The sequence below is a fragment of the Mesocricetus auratus genome, unplaced genomic scaffold (genome assembly GCF_017639785.1).
Source record: "Mesocricetus auratus isolate SY011 unplaced genomic scaffold, BCM_Maur_2.0 Super-Scaffold_100007, whole genome shotgun sequence".
Classification (NCBI taxonomy): Eukaryota; Metazoa; Chordata; class Mammalia; order Rodentia; family Cricetidae; genus Mesocricetus; species Mesocricetus auratus.
Genome location: NW_024429191.1, coordinates 2,111,217 through 2,127,595, shown reverse-complemented (window position 1 = coordinate 2,127,595; position 16,379 = coordinate 2,111,217).

The following is a 16,379-nucleotide window of genomic DNA, read 5'->3' as shown; positions in this document are numbered from 1 at the left end:
ACAATCTGCGAAAGAAAAACCACATGATCATCTCACTAGATGCTGAAAAAGCCTTTGACAAAATCCAGCACCCCTTCATGATAAAGGTCCTAGAGAGATCAAGGATAACAGGAATGTACCTGAATATAATAAAAGCAATATACAGTAAACCAACAGCTAACATCAAACTAAATGGAGAGAAACTCAAAGCAATTCCTCTAAAATCAGGAACAAGACAAGGCTGTCCACTCTCTCCATATGTCTTCAATATTGTACTTGAAGTTCTAGCTACAGCAATAAGACAACAAAAGGAGATAAAGGGGATACAAATAGGAAAAGAAGAAGTCAAACTTTCACTATTTGCAGATGATATGATAGTTTACATAAGTGACCCAAAAAACTCCGCAAGGTTACTCCTAGAGCTGATAAACACCTTCAGCAATGTGGCAGGATACAAGGTAAACTCAAAAAAATCAGTGGCCCTATTATATACAGATGATGAAGTGACTGAGAAAGAAATCAGAGAAATATCACCCTTTACACTAGCCAAAACAGCATCAAATATCTGGGGATAATGTTAACCAAGGAAATTAAAGACCTGTATATCAAGAACTTTGTGTCTTTAAAGAAAGAAATCAAAGAAGATACCAGAAAATGGAAAGATCTCCCATGCTCTTGGATTGGTAGGATCAACATAATAAAAATGGCAATCTTGCCAAAAGCAGTCTACAGATTCAATGCAATCCCTATCAAAATTCCATCACAATTCTTCAAGGACCTGGAAAGAACATTAATCAACTTTATATGGAAAAACAAAAGGCCCAGGATAGCTAAAACATCCCTATACAATAAAGGAACTTCAGGAGGCATCACCATACCTAACTTCAAGCTCTATTATAGAGCTATAGTCCTGAAAACAGCTTGGTATTGGCACAAAAATAGGCAGGTCGACCAATGGAACCGAATCGAAAGCTCTAATTTTAACCCACACACCTATGAACACTTGATTTTTGACAAAGAAGCTAAAACTGTACAATGGAAAAAAGAAAGCATCTTCAACAAATGGTGCTGGCATAACTGGTATGCAGAAGACTGCAGATAGATCCATGTTTATCGCCTTGTACAAAACTTAAGTCCAAATGGATCAAAGATCTCAACATAAATCCAGCCACACTGAAACTTTTAGAAGAGAAAGTGGGAGATACTCTTCAACGAGTTGGTACAGTGTGGGAACACCAGACCTTGAGCAGAGACCCACTTCCCCTTCTGCCTGGGAGTAGGCAGCTGTAAGACAATGTTTACTAAAAACAATACAATGCCTGGGGGCATTAAGTTCCTGGAAAAGGCCTGCCCGCAGAAACCACCCTGAGCTCGACCTTGTCCAGAGAGAACCGCCTCTTCTGCCACGCCCAGATCAGTTTCTGGGGTCAGAGCAGAACCAGCCAGGGTAGAGGAGAGAGCAGAAGCTTCTCTGGTGGGAGCCTTTCTTAGGAAGTTTTCTTGAACCTTTTTGGAGCCTGCTTAAAGTTTTCTTTACATCGTTGAACGAGTCTCTGTGTTGTCAATCCCCGACACCCTCCGCACGTTCTCGGACACAGGCCGCGCAGCAGACGCGACAATTGGAGGTCCTACCGAGATCATGAAAGCCAGGTAAGTGGACTGGGTCGTCCCTTTTGCCAGCTAGGGACAGATGGAGGAAAATAGGAAAAGAAACAATGGGAAATAGTCCCTGGAAGTTTAAATTACAGTATCACGTAAAAAAGTTGCTTGAAGAACAGGGGACTACAACCATGGCAGGCTTTTTAAAATGGATTGAACGAGGGAGCCCATGGTTCATTACTGGGGAAGGCTTAAATGTCCCAGATTGGGAGGATGTTTGCTATGATATTCAGAGAGCCGGGTGTTGGTGGCATACGCTTTTAATCCCAACACTCGGGAGGCAGAGATAGGAAGGAATGAGGCCATCCTGGTCTATAGAGCGAGTTCCAGGACAGCCTCCAAAAGGATAGAGAGAAACCAGTCTCAAAAAAAAAATAAAAATAAAAAAAAGAAAAGAAAAGAAAAGAAAAAAGAAAAAGAAATAAAAAAGGGTAAAATAAGAAATAAAAAAAAAATCTCCAGTCTTTCGCCTGATCCACTGAGGTCAGGAAAGTAAAGGGGAACTGAGAGATCTAAAAGGCTAGCCAGTAAGGCTATGTGGATGTGTTAAAAAGGGGTACCAAGCTAGGGGTACCGAATTAAATCTCCAGGCCTTCGCCTGACAAAGGTCAGGAAAGTAAGGGGACCCTGAGAGATTGCCCTCAGATGGGGGGTGGATTGGATTAAATCTCCAGGCCTTCGCCTGACAAAGGTCAGGAAAGGGGACCCTGAGAGATTGCCCTCAGTTGGAGGGGGGATTGGATTAAATCTCTAGGCCTTAGCCTGACACTAAGGTCGGGGGGGAAAAAGGGGAACCCAGAGATTGCCCTCAATTGGAGGGTGGATTGTGTAAATCTTAAGGCTTTTTGCATGAGGGAAGATCCTGGGTTGAAAGTTGGATTGAAAATGGGTGAATAGCCGGGCGTTGGCAGCACACGCCTTTAATCCCAGTACTCGGGAGACACAGGCAGGCAGATCTCTTGAGTTCAAGGCCAGCCTGGTTTACAGAGCAAGTTCCAAGACAGCCTCCAAATAATACAGAAAAAAAAAATTGGTAACAAGCTGGGCGGTGGTGGCACACGCCTTTAATCCCAGCACTTGGGAGGCAGAGGCAGGCAGATCTCTCTGAGTTCGAGGCCAGGCTGGACTGACAGCCTCAAACAATACAGAGAAACCCTGACAAAAAAAAAAATGGGTGAAAAAAAATTTGTAACAGTAAAGAGGTACTGGTATTAAGTAAAGAAAAAGAAAAGACAAAGGTATATACAATGGAAAAATTTTGTTTACATTTAAGTTCTATTTTGTGAGTCATCTCTAAAAACTTTTGGCCAAAAGCTTGGCCTCTCTACCTTGCATCTACAGTTACAAGGAGTAGGTACAGCTGTACCCCATGACTGTAGCTCAAATGGAGGAATGATAAAGAACATACAGGACTTTTTAACCCTTTTAGTTCAAGGATTGGCTGGAGTTGTTCTTTTACATAGATTTCAATTAAGGAAGCTTCATTGCAACAGACTAATCATGACCTAGGAGAAAAGGATGACTGAAAGATGCATGTATGTTCTGAATGTATGGTGTGGCCACACCGGTATGTATGAAATGTGATTGTGAATGCATGAGTGTGAACTGCTTATATGATTAAAAGGATACTTAAATCCCTTCAAAAATAGTTAAGAAGCTACCTAGATTGCTTTAAATATAGACAAAAGGAACATCCAGCCAGTCTGTTAATGTTTTAACAGAAAAATTTAAGATACAAATAAGGCCTTGTCAGCTAGTGAGAGCTCTACAGGTTAGATTGGGAAAGACTGCTCACAGACTTCAAATAATTTTCAAAAGTTATTTGGACACAGTATAGTTTACAATCTTTGAGTGATTTTCAGAAGTTTTTGGGAAATATTTAATGGATATGTCCTTTTTAATGGGCATCTACAAATAATCTAAGTAGTAATCCCAATTTACCTAGATAGTTAACCAAGGAGGGTAGACAAATCCTTCTACTGCTATGGTTCAGCTTCAACAGTTCAAAAAGAAAATTTTTTTAGAAAATAAAAAGGGGGAATAATGTCCCCAGTCCCCACATGACTCATCAAATAATACACTCCTCATTTTAAAATTTTATAATGTGAATGCCAGTGAGCTTCAGACAGATTCTGGCATGATGGAACTTGAGCAACCATTGCTCAGGTCAAATGGAGACATCCATGCACTAAACAGTGGAGAAGACCCTAATTTGGGGTCGAGGGCATGTTTGTGTTTTCTTGTAGGAAAAGAATAAAAGCTTCGACATGGAGCAGAGAAAAACTGGACCTGAGTCCATGGGAGCCTACCTAAGCCAGTTTGAGTGAGATCTCCTAAATCAGTGTTCCTGAACCTTGCTGTCATCGAATCTAGAGCCCAAGAAAGAAAGAAAACAGTCGGTTCGAGATTTCCAGTTTCTCAACAGACCTGCTGCATCAACCTTCCGGACCCATGAGTTTTCATCATGAAGCCAATAGAGAAAAAAGGACCCATTTAAAACCTTTGGACATTCGTATGGACTGTGATGAGGGGCAAAAGCCTCTTTTAAGTAATTGAACAGGACATGGTCACTTGAAATATCAGACTTGATGGTTCCTGTTTCTGGAATCACGACTAGGCCAGTGTATTTTTCTAGAGAGATGCAACTTGTCCTAATGTGACAAAAAGGAGACTTTGACTCAAGTCGCATAATCAGCTGACGTTAAATCAACAAACTGCATCACCACAGGAACAAATTGGTGCTCTGTGGATAGTGCAACAAGCCTATTGTTCATATTTTTCATAATGCTACATGTGTAACATCAATGATTGTACCTAATGTATCTGTGCAAGTGCACTTTCTAAATGCTTTCCTGAGCAGATCTTGGAACAATTGTAAACTTCATCAAATTGTAAATGTAAATCACATGCGGGTTACCCTTGTAACAGAATGTAAATCACGTGTGGGTTACCCTTGTAACAGACGAAGGCTGGTAGAATGTTATGGCCCAGATCTGGTGATGGGTACGGTGATGGAGAGGCGCTATGTCAATGGGGGTCCTGGAAATGGTGGCAGTGGCGGTAGGCATTCTGGCTTTATGCCGGGCTCAAACGTGCCTTGTCCCAGAGGCAAGAGATCCGTAACCAAGTATTGCTTAGCCTAGCCCATGGCAATCCCGATAGCCATGAAGGTTGGTTACAGATGATTTAAAGTTGGGGTGCTCTGATGACGGGCCACCTGTGGGGAAGACCCCTCCCGCCTAAGACAGGGGTTCAAGGTCCCCCAATGACAGGAAAGGGAGGGTGACCCTACTTGACCTAAGCCAGGAGTGCCTCATTTAAAAATAAAAAGGGGTGAATTGTGGGAACACCAGACCTTGAGCAGAGACCCACTTCCCCTTCTGCCTGGGAGTAGGCAGCTGTAAGACAATGTTTACTAAAAACAATACAATGCCTGGGGGCATTAAGTTCCTGGAAAAGGCCTGCCCGCAGAAACCACCCTGAGCTCGACCTTGTCCAGAGAGAACCGCCTCTTCTGCCACGCCCAGATCAGTTTCTGGGGTCAGAGCAGAACCAGCCAGGGTAGAGGAGAGAGCAGAAGCTTCTCTGGTGGGAGCCTTTCTTAGGAAGTTTTCTTGAACCTTTTTGGAGCCTGCTTAAAGTTTTCTTTACATCGTTGAACGAGTCTCTGTGTTGTCAATCCCCGACACCCTCCGCACGTTCTCGGACACAGGCCGCGCAGCAGACGCGACAGTACAGGAGACCACTTCCTAAACATAACAGCAGTGGCACAGGCACTGAGATCGACAATTAACAAATGGGACCTTCTGAAACTAAAAAGCTTCTGTAAGGCAAAGGACACAGTCAAAAAGACAAAAAGGCAGGCCACAGAATGGGAAAAGATATTCACTAACCCTACATCTGACAGAGGGCTAATCTCCAAAATTTACAAAGAACTCAAGAAACAAGTCTCCAAAACACCAAAGGATCCAATTAAAAGGTGGGGTACAGAGCTAAATAGAGAATTCTCAGTAGAGGAGGCTAAAATGGCCAAGAGACACTTAAGAAAGTGCTCAACATCCTTAGCCATCAGGGAAATACAAATCAAAACAACTCTGAGATACCATCTTACTCCTGTCAGAATGGCTAAAATCAAAAACACCGAAGACAATTTATGCTGGAGAGGATGTGGAGAGAGAGGAACACTCCTCCACTGCTGGGGGAGTGCAGACTCATACAGCCTCTTTGGAAATCAGTATGGAGATTCCTCAGGAAAATGGGAATTAATATACCACTAGACCCAGCAATTCCACTCTTAGGTATATATCCAAATGAGGCAAGTTCATACAACAAGGGCATCTGCTCCACTATGTTCATAGCAGCATTATTTGTAATAGCCAGAACCTGGAAGCAACCTAGATGCCCCTCAACTGAAGAGTGGATAGAGAAAATGTGGTACATTTACACAATGGAGTATTACTCAGCAGAAAAAAACAATGGAATCTTGAAATTCGCAGGGAAATAGATAGCACTGGAAGAAACCATCCTGAGTGAGGTAACCCAGTCGCAAAAAGACAAACATGGTATGTACTCACTCATATATGGATTTTAGACATGGGTCAGGATAGTGCCAGTCTGCACTTCCACTGATAGAGAGTCTGGGAAACAGGAAAGAACCTAAAAGATATGCATATATGCATAGTACCCAAGAGAAGAGGATGGAGACAAGATCCCCTGAATGGATGGGGAACACAGCGGGGGGGGGGGAGTGGGACCTGGGAAGAAGAGAGGGGGTGAAGAGGAAGAGAGTTGGTCATGGGGAAACAGGAAGTTGAGGGGGTGGGGGTAGAATAGGGGGAAGAGGGAATCATAGGATCGAATACAGATCAGGCACTAGAGCGACCTCGAGTGATCTAAAGGGATAACACCAATTGGCAAGCTAAGCAATAGTGGAGAGACCACCTGGAATGCCCATTCCTGATAATGAACTTGATGTCTATAACCATCCGGGAGCCTTCGTCCTGTGACTGATGGAAGCAGAGGCAAACACACAATTAATCACTGACCTGAACCCAAGGAACCCAGTGACAGAGAGAGAGGAGTGATGAGCAAATTGGCAAAGAATGGGCTGGCAAAACCAGCAGAGACAGCTGATCTGAACAGCGGAGAGCTCTTGGACTCCAGACTGACAGTGGGGAGACCAGCATGGGACTGATCTGGACCCCCCAAATGTGAGTGTCAGCGAGAAGGCCTGGGCAACCTATGGGGCCCTGAGCTGTGGATCAGTGTCTATCCCTGGTATACAAACAGTCTTCGTGTGCCTATAGCACAAAGAGGGATGCTCTCTCAGCCTGGACTCTTAGGGGAGTGCCTGGACCCTACCCAGAGTAAAATGACAGACTCTAGATATCCCCTATGTGGAAGGATTTGGCAGTAGGGTGGGAGGGTGGGGGGGAAGGGGAGTGCGGGAGGAGGGGAGGGAGAGGGAACTGGGATTGACATGTAAAACAAGCTATTTAAAATTAAAATAAAAATGATAAAAAAAATTAAAATAAAAAATGATTAAAAAAAACCGGATTTGGCAGCACGAATCTCTCTCTCTAACTCCAGGCAGTACCCCTGTGGGGAGAGACAATGGCCTGAAGTTCACAGCAAAAAGAAGAGAGGCCTTGCTGGAGGCAGTGGAGTGTGTCTGTATAAAGAGATGGGAGGCAGGCAGGAGAATCTCCCAGAGTCTCTGCCAGATGCCTGGAGCATGCAGCAGAGCTGCACACCAGAGAGACCCTGCCTCAAAACCAAGTGGATGATGAAGACCTAAACACAGGCGTCCCTTGATTTTTTTTACTCATGCACTGTGGCATGAATGCACCCTCACACACAAACACATACACACATATACACAAGAATAAACAAATAAATTCACTACGCCTAAAAAATAAGGCTTAGTTGGGGAGAGGAGATTGAACATTTGAAGCAGAAGCCAGAACAAGCAAGGATAAAGAAGGGTGAATGAAATGAAAATGCATTATATACATGTATAAAAATGCTATAATGAAACCCATTGTTATATAAAATCAATATATGCTATTGAAAACATTTAAAAATAATAGAAGGGCAAAAGATGAACCAGTGTGTAAAAAGTGCTTGTTGCACCAACTTAGCAACTGAAGAACCAGCCTGCCTCCATCTTAGACTTGAAAGCTATCTTATAGTAAAGACAAACTAGGTTTATTCCCGTTTATGATTAAATTTCTGTTTCTCAAAGATTGGGCCATGCTCCACCTGACACCTTAACTAACTACAAATGGTTCTCTCTCTCTCTCTCTCTCTCTCTCTCTCTCTCTCTCTCTCTTTCTCTCTCTCTCAGAATTGATTGAAATGACTTACAGGCTGTAGTCCAACAATGGCTAGCTGTGAATGGAAAGTCCAAGAATCTAGCAGTTTTTCTGTCCCACGAGACTGGGTATCTCAACCATCTTCTGTATACTCTAGAATCCTGAAGAATTAAACTCCAATGCCAGTGAAGGAAAGGATATGCTGGCAAAGGGAAGGCAAGCAGGTGAAGATTGAACACACCCCATTCCTTTCTCCACTGACCTTTTATAGGCTTCCATTGGAAGGTATGGCCTAGATTAAAGGTGTGCCTTCTATCCTCAAAGTCTGGATCACAAGTGTGCCCTGCATTTCTGAATTGTTGTTTATTCCCTATATAATCAAGTTGACCACCAAGAATAGCCATCACATATGACCACCTATGGCTACCTTGTTATGCCCACCTTGCAACCTTGTTAGGACTAACTTGTTTGTTCTGCTCCTATAGCCCCATCTATTTTGCCCATCAAATCCCACATTTGGAAACCACCTTTTTAAAAAAAAGCTATAAAAGCCTTGTTTCCCAGTACTGATATCTAGAACCCCATCTTAGGGGGAGGAAGCCTGTATACATGAATAAAAAAGCTCATTTCAATTATTTTGGTCATGATGATTTAGGTTGGTGGTCTGAAGGCGGGGTTTAAATGAGTCCACCAGACCCAATATAAATGATAATTAGATATTTACTAGGGAAGCACTTACACAGATAAGAATAAGTAACTACCTCCATCTTCCTGCTCCAGAAGATTTGTCTCTGCCCTTCCAATGTTCACAACCCAAGAGAATCAGCCCCTCCTCTAACTTACAAGAGGTCAGAACCTGAAACCAAGCCCAAAGGATGTGGCCACCACAAGTTCACTGGCAAAGCAATATGCCACTACAGTGGTCTTTCTCCTCCTGTCTTTGTTATTAACACAACGTGAGTTCCAATGCCAGAACCCTTATGAAAGAGGAAAGAGAAGTCAACTCCACCAAGTTGTCCTCTGATCTCTGCACGTATACCTTGTCATGCACACTCAAGTGGGTACACCGGCACACACACACACATACACACACACACACTATGTGTATATATACATATATATATATGCAAGAGAAACATCTGCACATGACATCTAGCCTCTCTTAAATTGGGAAAAATATAAAATCCCTATTTTTTTCATTTTTGCTAATGTGGAGAATATGTAGGAAGATATCTCATTCCAACAAGCTCAATCTGGTTGTGTCATCTATATTTCTGACTGTCCCTCATTCAATCATACAGCCACCAAATGGCTGAGAGCACCCATGTGCCAATCAAAATCGAGACAGATGCAATTCCAGGCTTCTTGAGGCTCTGGAAGCCTGGAACCCACTCTCACAGTGTGATCCTGGGCAGGAAAACTGATCTTATTTGGATTTGAGTTTGTTAGCTTGCAGATTCTGATAGGTGAGGTGGCACACACCTGTCATTCTAGCTCATGACCATGAGGTAGGATGATGCTGCCTTCATGGCCTGGCCTGGATTATACAATGAGAAACCCTGTCTCCCCAGTCCCCAGACAAGATGTGTGGTTCCTGAAAAGCAACATCCAAGATTTGTTCTCTCTCTCTCTCTCTCTCTCTCTCTCTCTCTCTCTCTCTCTCTCTCTCTCTCTCTCTCTCTCTCTCTCTCTCTCTCTCTCTCTCACAGTAAAGAAACAACAGAGATGGCCACTCATGATTGGGGGAAGGATTTTATTGTGGATAAGAGAGAGATGACGTTCAGAGGCATCTAGAAGAGTCCAGGGCTGAGAGGAAAAAGATACAGACTGGACATGGTCAGGGCCTGAGAATCAGCCCTGAGGATGAGCACCCGGCAGGGAGGAGCCCTGAACTGGAACAGACCTTAGAGTTTAGGGTTGTAGGAAGAGGTGAGCAGGGCCAGGATGCTAGTGTGGGCTTTGAAATGTGTAACAAGTGCTTGTGAATAGGAACTGAGGGAGGCTGGAGGCCTGCAGGGCTTTGATTCGCAACCACAGGTGCATGTCAGTGGAGAACCTTAAGTCCCTTCTGCCAAGGAGCAAGGGAAAGATTCCTTTTGGCAGGCAGGACTTATTTCACAAGTTTCCAGGGAATTGCAGGCTTTTGTCTAACTGCCATTAATCATCCCATAGTACAGCTTGAGCTCATCCCCGGATGTGCGCACTCCCTCAGACCTAACATGAAATCAGCGACTGACTGCTATGGGCTGAGGGAAGCACACCACAGCAGGTTCATGAGCCCTGATTCACCACTGCCTCCTCAGTCAGGGACTATGTCCAGAAAACACCAGTTTAAGTTGCAAAGTGAGGAGGTTTAGAGAAGAACATTTGCCTGTCTTGGTACAGAAACCAAAAGGCATCAGATTCCAACTCTGGCACTCAGTCCCACTAATGAATGCCTTGGTTCCAAGATCACAAGGTAACAGATGGACATGGAAGGAAAAATGCATCCTTTTCCCCATCACAAACTTGCTGAGTCCAAGGAAGTTGTCAGAAGATCCGAATGCAGCCAGCATGACTAATCTCACCAACTTTGCCTTGAGTTCCATCCTTGGTGGGGGAATGGTTAATTATAAGCAAGAAACAAATCACAAAGCTGATAAGTGCATTACAAACAAATTAAGTTCTTAAAATAGGTGCACACCACTTGGAACAATGGTTCATGAGCCTAAGGGCGCATGAGAATGATTGTGAATGGTGAGCTGAAACATGTGATTTAAATGAGGGCCAACTGCAGATATTAACCTGAAAGGAAAAAGAAACATGATTGACTTGGCATTTTGTAAACAACAAGCTAAGCGGAATGATCTGGGATGTAGCCCCCTGTGGAATTAGGGGGGTGGCCCGAATGGATACAGGACTCCCTAAAGATGCAGGAGCAGCTGGGGTTGAGGGAATGGAGCAAGGAGAGAGGTTGCCCAGCGGGAAACCCCATCAGATGTAGCACCACCCCCCTCAAATGATAAACTCAAAGGTGTGTGGGAGAGGAGGTTCCCACTGCAGAAAGCCGGAAAGTCAGACCAATATTTTCATAGTGCAAACGAAGCCACCAACCAAGCCAGAGACAGGGGTGACTTCCCAAAAGCCAGTAAGTGTCAAAGCCCAGACTTGAACTCAGCTCTCCTGTAGCTAAGATTATAGACCTACATATCTACAAGGCCAAGTGGAAAGCAGAAAACAGATGTGAGGCACTAGAGACGAACTTTGCTCCATAAGGAAGCCAGTGTGAACACCACATGGACTTAGAAGTATCTGGGAGCTATCCTAAACCAGAAAAGCCAGGCCTTCATGACTGCATTCTTCATGGTTACATTCTTGGGCAATACAGCAATAGGGAGTGGCAGAAACTGTTCAAAACTGGAGAGGACTGACAGATAAGCCCAAGACAGCAGTCACCATCCCGGCAGGAGAGAATGTAGAACCAAAGATTCTAGCTTCCAAGGAAAGCCACAGTCCAGATTTTCATGTGTAAGCAGAGTGGCCCATGCCACTGCAAGCTACTGCATGTGACAGGAAGATCCCACAGAGCTCTCACACCCTTGATGCTTGTCCAGGATGCTTTGTCTTTGCTGCTTATTGAACCACTCCCTTTGCTCTCTCTTGACCCCCAATGTAAAGATAAGCCCAGCTTTCCCAAACTCTAAATATTTGAGAATCCCTCTGAAACTCTTTAATTCACCCAAAGGCTTAGACTCAGGGACACCAGAAGCAAGCACTTATAGATTTTATTTAGCTTTTGCCTATTTGAAGGTGCCGAAGATCCAACTCCAGCCTTCTACATGCTTACTTTTTTTTCTAACCTCAAGATTTTCTTTTTTTTTTTCTTTACCTTTTTTTTTTTAAATTGAGACAGCATTTCTCTTTGTAGCCCTAGATTTCCAGGAATTCCCTCTATAGACCATACTGTCCTCAAACTCACAGCGGTCTGCCTGCCTCTATCTCCTGACTGTGGGGATTCAAGATGTAGTAACCAGTCCCCCATTTTAGCAGCCATTACAGGCTAACATGTGCTTGCATGACCTTGCCGCTCCTGTCCTGGTCACTAAGGTCAAATGCCCTCCTGGTGACAAGGAACCAATCAGAAGTTAGCTGGCGGGGCTGTGCTTTACAGCTCTGGGTGTGCTTTATGGACAGTGCACAACAGTGACCTGCAGAACATAGCAACCGCCGTGGGAGGGCCTATGGGCCATAACAACCAGTTGACCAATCAACACAGGGCGGGTCACCCAAACCTAGAAGCACACCAATCCTGAGACTATTTCATGCCCCTAGACACTCCCTTTATGCTGCCCTTTAAGGTCCCTGCCTCAAGGTTGCTTGGAGTCTTTCTCCAGCCATTCACCATGGTGGCGGGGTGAAGGGCCCGAGCTATAATAGGGTTAGCTTGTTAAACATCTACAATAAAATACTCTTTGCTTTTGCATCGAAATGGGCCTCTTGGTGATTTGGGGGTTCAGAATTTGGGCACAGCAAAGATATGTACCACAACCACCCAGCTAATTTCAATATTTTTCCTTTTCCTATTTAAATTAGAAACTAACACACATAAATACATATTAATTTGAAATGAAACTCTTATCTCAAAAAATTCCAAAACGTGCTAATGCCCAGCAGAGGAGCAGCATGTGGACCTGTGGGGACAGGCTCTATTAATAAATGCCTATGCTGCCATTTTTCTTCTTGCGCCATAAACCTGTGAGAACTTCACCTGGATATGACAGAGTCAAAAACCCCATCTCACCTGCAGATCTCACCCTAAGTTTTTCCCTCATTAGAACAAAATTAGCCTTGCAAGAGCACCTTCTAGTGCCAAGCTCTCTGCTATATGACTCCCCCATCAAAACCATAGGGTTTTGCTTGTTTGGCTTGGTTTTGAGAGAGGTCTCACTATGTAGCCATGGCTGGCCTGGAACTTGCTATGTAGACAATTTTCAGCTGGTTGGCAAAGTCTCATAAGTCACACAGTAATGGGCCTAGAGTTTCCCCTTCAGCGAGCTGGCAGCTCCATACAGGCAGGCACCGTCAAACAAGATTTCTGCTAGGCCATGCTTCCTAAGCAGCAAGACCGTATCCTGCCTTTTCTTCACACAATTCTAGCACAGGTAGAACCAGGGTCTGAAGCTGTAGTTCAGGGGCGGAGGGTGTGCCTCAAATATATCCCACTTTCGTTTTAATAACCAGTTGAAAAAATAATCACAATCCTAAGACAGAAACCGCACAGCTAGAAGCAACGGGGTCTGTCAGTGGGAACAAGGACGCAGACATCCCTCAGTTTTTTGCAGGGTCACCTCTGAACATGGTGTGTGGGTGTGGGGGGATGTGATGGTGCATGTCTTTCACACACATGTGGCACCCAGAGAACAACTGCAGGTGACATTCCTTAAGAGTCACCCATCTACTTCTTGAGACAGGACCTCTTACTGTCCTGGAACTCAACAAGTACAAGCTAGGCTGTTTGTCAACATCTCTCTAATGCTGAGATTAAACAAACACACCACCACACTTGGCTATCATCATCATCATTATTATCATTATTATTATTATCGTGGGTCCTCACTCTACAGCAAGCACTATTGTGAGCTACCGCTCCAGGACTTAATGCCATGTTTAGTGGAAATACACAATTATAAGTTGATGATGCTGTGTAAACTACAGAGTTAAGAAGACCGCAGTTCCTGCCTGTCTGCTTTGGTATTTCCCAGCATGCCTTTCCATGAATGGTAGTATCAGCTTTTTTTCCTAGCCCTGTGGTAGGACTTTAAATTACCCTTCGTGGGGACAACTTGGAAACACCTTATTTAAATTGCTCAGACCGTCTCACCAAGGAGTTTTACTACTAGGAACACAGCCCAGGGAGCAAGCATAAGCCACACTTAGATTTATGGGCAGAGAAGAATACCGCAGACCATTTGTAACAATGAAAAATTGCAGAGAATTGAAATGTCCAAAAGAAAAGAATGGTTAAATAAAACACGGTGCAGCTCTACCATAGAATATTAGTATGAAGCTGCTAAAAGTCATGATCCGAGGCAGCATTTAAGGTTGTAATGAAATGCTGTTACGTACAATGCTGAACTAAGTAGCGTAGAAATCAGAGCTCTGTATAGTAAGATTGTTTGGATTGTTTGTAGAGACATCTGTGTGTACAGCTCTTGTTGTTTGCATCTAAAAGAACATAAAAGGCCGGAGAATAGCTCAATGGTTAGGAGCACTTATTGCTCTTGCAAAAGACCTGAGTTCAAATGCAGCACCTATGTCAGGCAACTCACAATCATCTGTAGCTCAAAAAGGATCCAAAGCCCTCTTCTGGCCTCCTTGGGTACCTGGACTCACACATAAACACACCCACACCTAGACACACACCCATACACGTAATTTAAAACTAAAAAATAAATACAACAGTACGTCAAAATGGGTTATGTCCAAGGATGATACGATACGTAAATTTTAAATCTCTTTTCTCATCCCACCTCCGAAAACAAATGTTTTTGCTCTTGAAAGTCCAGAAAGACATTTAACTCACAAATGCCATCCCAGAGAAACCAGAATGCCAAAGAGCAAAGACGATGGCAATACAGGCCCCCAAAAGTTGGCATTTCAAATATTCACAGATTTGCACTTCAAGTCTAATAACTGGCAGCCATGTCTCAGTCAGCCTCTCTCCAGGGCAGCTGTCAGTCTCGGCAGTTCATAACACAGGATGCACACTGGCCTGTGTGCCGGTGGGCTGAGTGAGATTGGTGCATTCGGGCTGAGTTCATGCATTCCTTCCTCTGGGAGGCATGGGATTGGATGACCAAGGCTCGGCTGAGCTGGGATGTTGAGCTCTGTTCCCCTTGCTTCAATTCCTTGCCCTGGGACTGGTGAACAAGTGGCCTCATGGTGGTGAGTGGGACAAGACAGTAAATGTCCTTTGGTAGTGGCAAGAACTTGCCACACTGTCTGGACATGATGACACATGCCTTTAAGCCCACTACTTGGAAGACAGAGGAGTTCTGTGAGTTTGAGGTCAGCCTGGTCTATATTGTTAGTTCTAGGCCAGCCAGGGCTACAAGTAAGACCCTGTCTCACAAACAAACAAACAAGCAAACAAAATAACCAGCTTGACCCACATTGACATTTTTGTGGATAAGGAAGTAGAAAGCACTGGACTCAAATCAGAAGTTGGTGGGAATTTCAAGTACCTGATGGATGGCTATGTCAATGAGCAAGGCCCCACATCAGCCTCTCAAGACAGTACCATCAAGCCAAGGACCAAGTGTTTAAAAGAAGGAACCTGTAGGGACATTTTGCATTCATACCATAACAATGTCCTTGGTCAGCTATACCTACTGTCCCTCTTTTAGCTAAAGTGAATGAGACAAGGAAATCCAAATCAAAGGCAATCTGACTCTTTAAAGGAGAAGTCATATGATGGTTACTATCACTTGTCAACTTGACAGATTGTAGAATCACCTAGGGGGGTGGGCTGCAGGAGAATCTGTAGAAAATTATCTTGACTGCAGTTCACTGAGTCACTGTGGGTGACACTATTCCCCAGGCCGGCATCTGGAGAGTGAGCGAAGCACTAGCATTCATTGTTTTCCCCTGACTTCACATGTAGTGTCAAGAGCTGACAATTGCCATTGCCTTGATTTCCTGCCACATTGAACTGCAAGGTTTGAAGCCCTTCCTTCAGGGTATTTTATTTATCACAGCAACAGAAAAGAAACTGACACAAGTTACCATAGCTCGAGTCTAGAGAACCAGAGAGCAGGGGAGAACTGAGGGCACTCACACAATTTGCAAACAGCCTTCACCTTAGTTGAAAGACCATTTGCAGGGGGTGTGAGTCAGATGCCGTGACTTGGCAGATGTTCCTATGTGGTTAGCCACAGAGTCCCCCTCTCCACCTCCACCACATTCAGGAGTGACATGTTTCTCAGTGACTGATCATTTGAGTTTGTTTGTTGTCTGCTTTGCTAGTTGGTTGCTTCTGGCTTTTCTACATCATTCAAACCATTAATTATCTTTGAGCTGCCTGTTAATTTGTTCCAATGACACAAAGAAAAATAACCATGTTCTAAAGCATGCTATGCACAGACTGGGCACTGCATACCCTGGGGATACTCTGTCCAAGTGGAAGCCTCTAAACACAGGCAGCAATTGAGACTGAAACTGAAATTTATGTTGCTGGCCTTGAATCCTTGATCCTCCTGGCTCCACATCCCAAGAGCTGGTGTTAAAGGTCTATGCCACCATGCCCAGTTTATACCAGATCCAGAGCTTCGTGCACGCTAGACAAGTCTACCAACTGAGCTACTTCCTCGGCCCAATACAATTTTGCTTAATGAAGTAACATTTGAAATACAGTTCCTTGGGCATATTAATGACATTTTAAGCACTTTC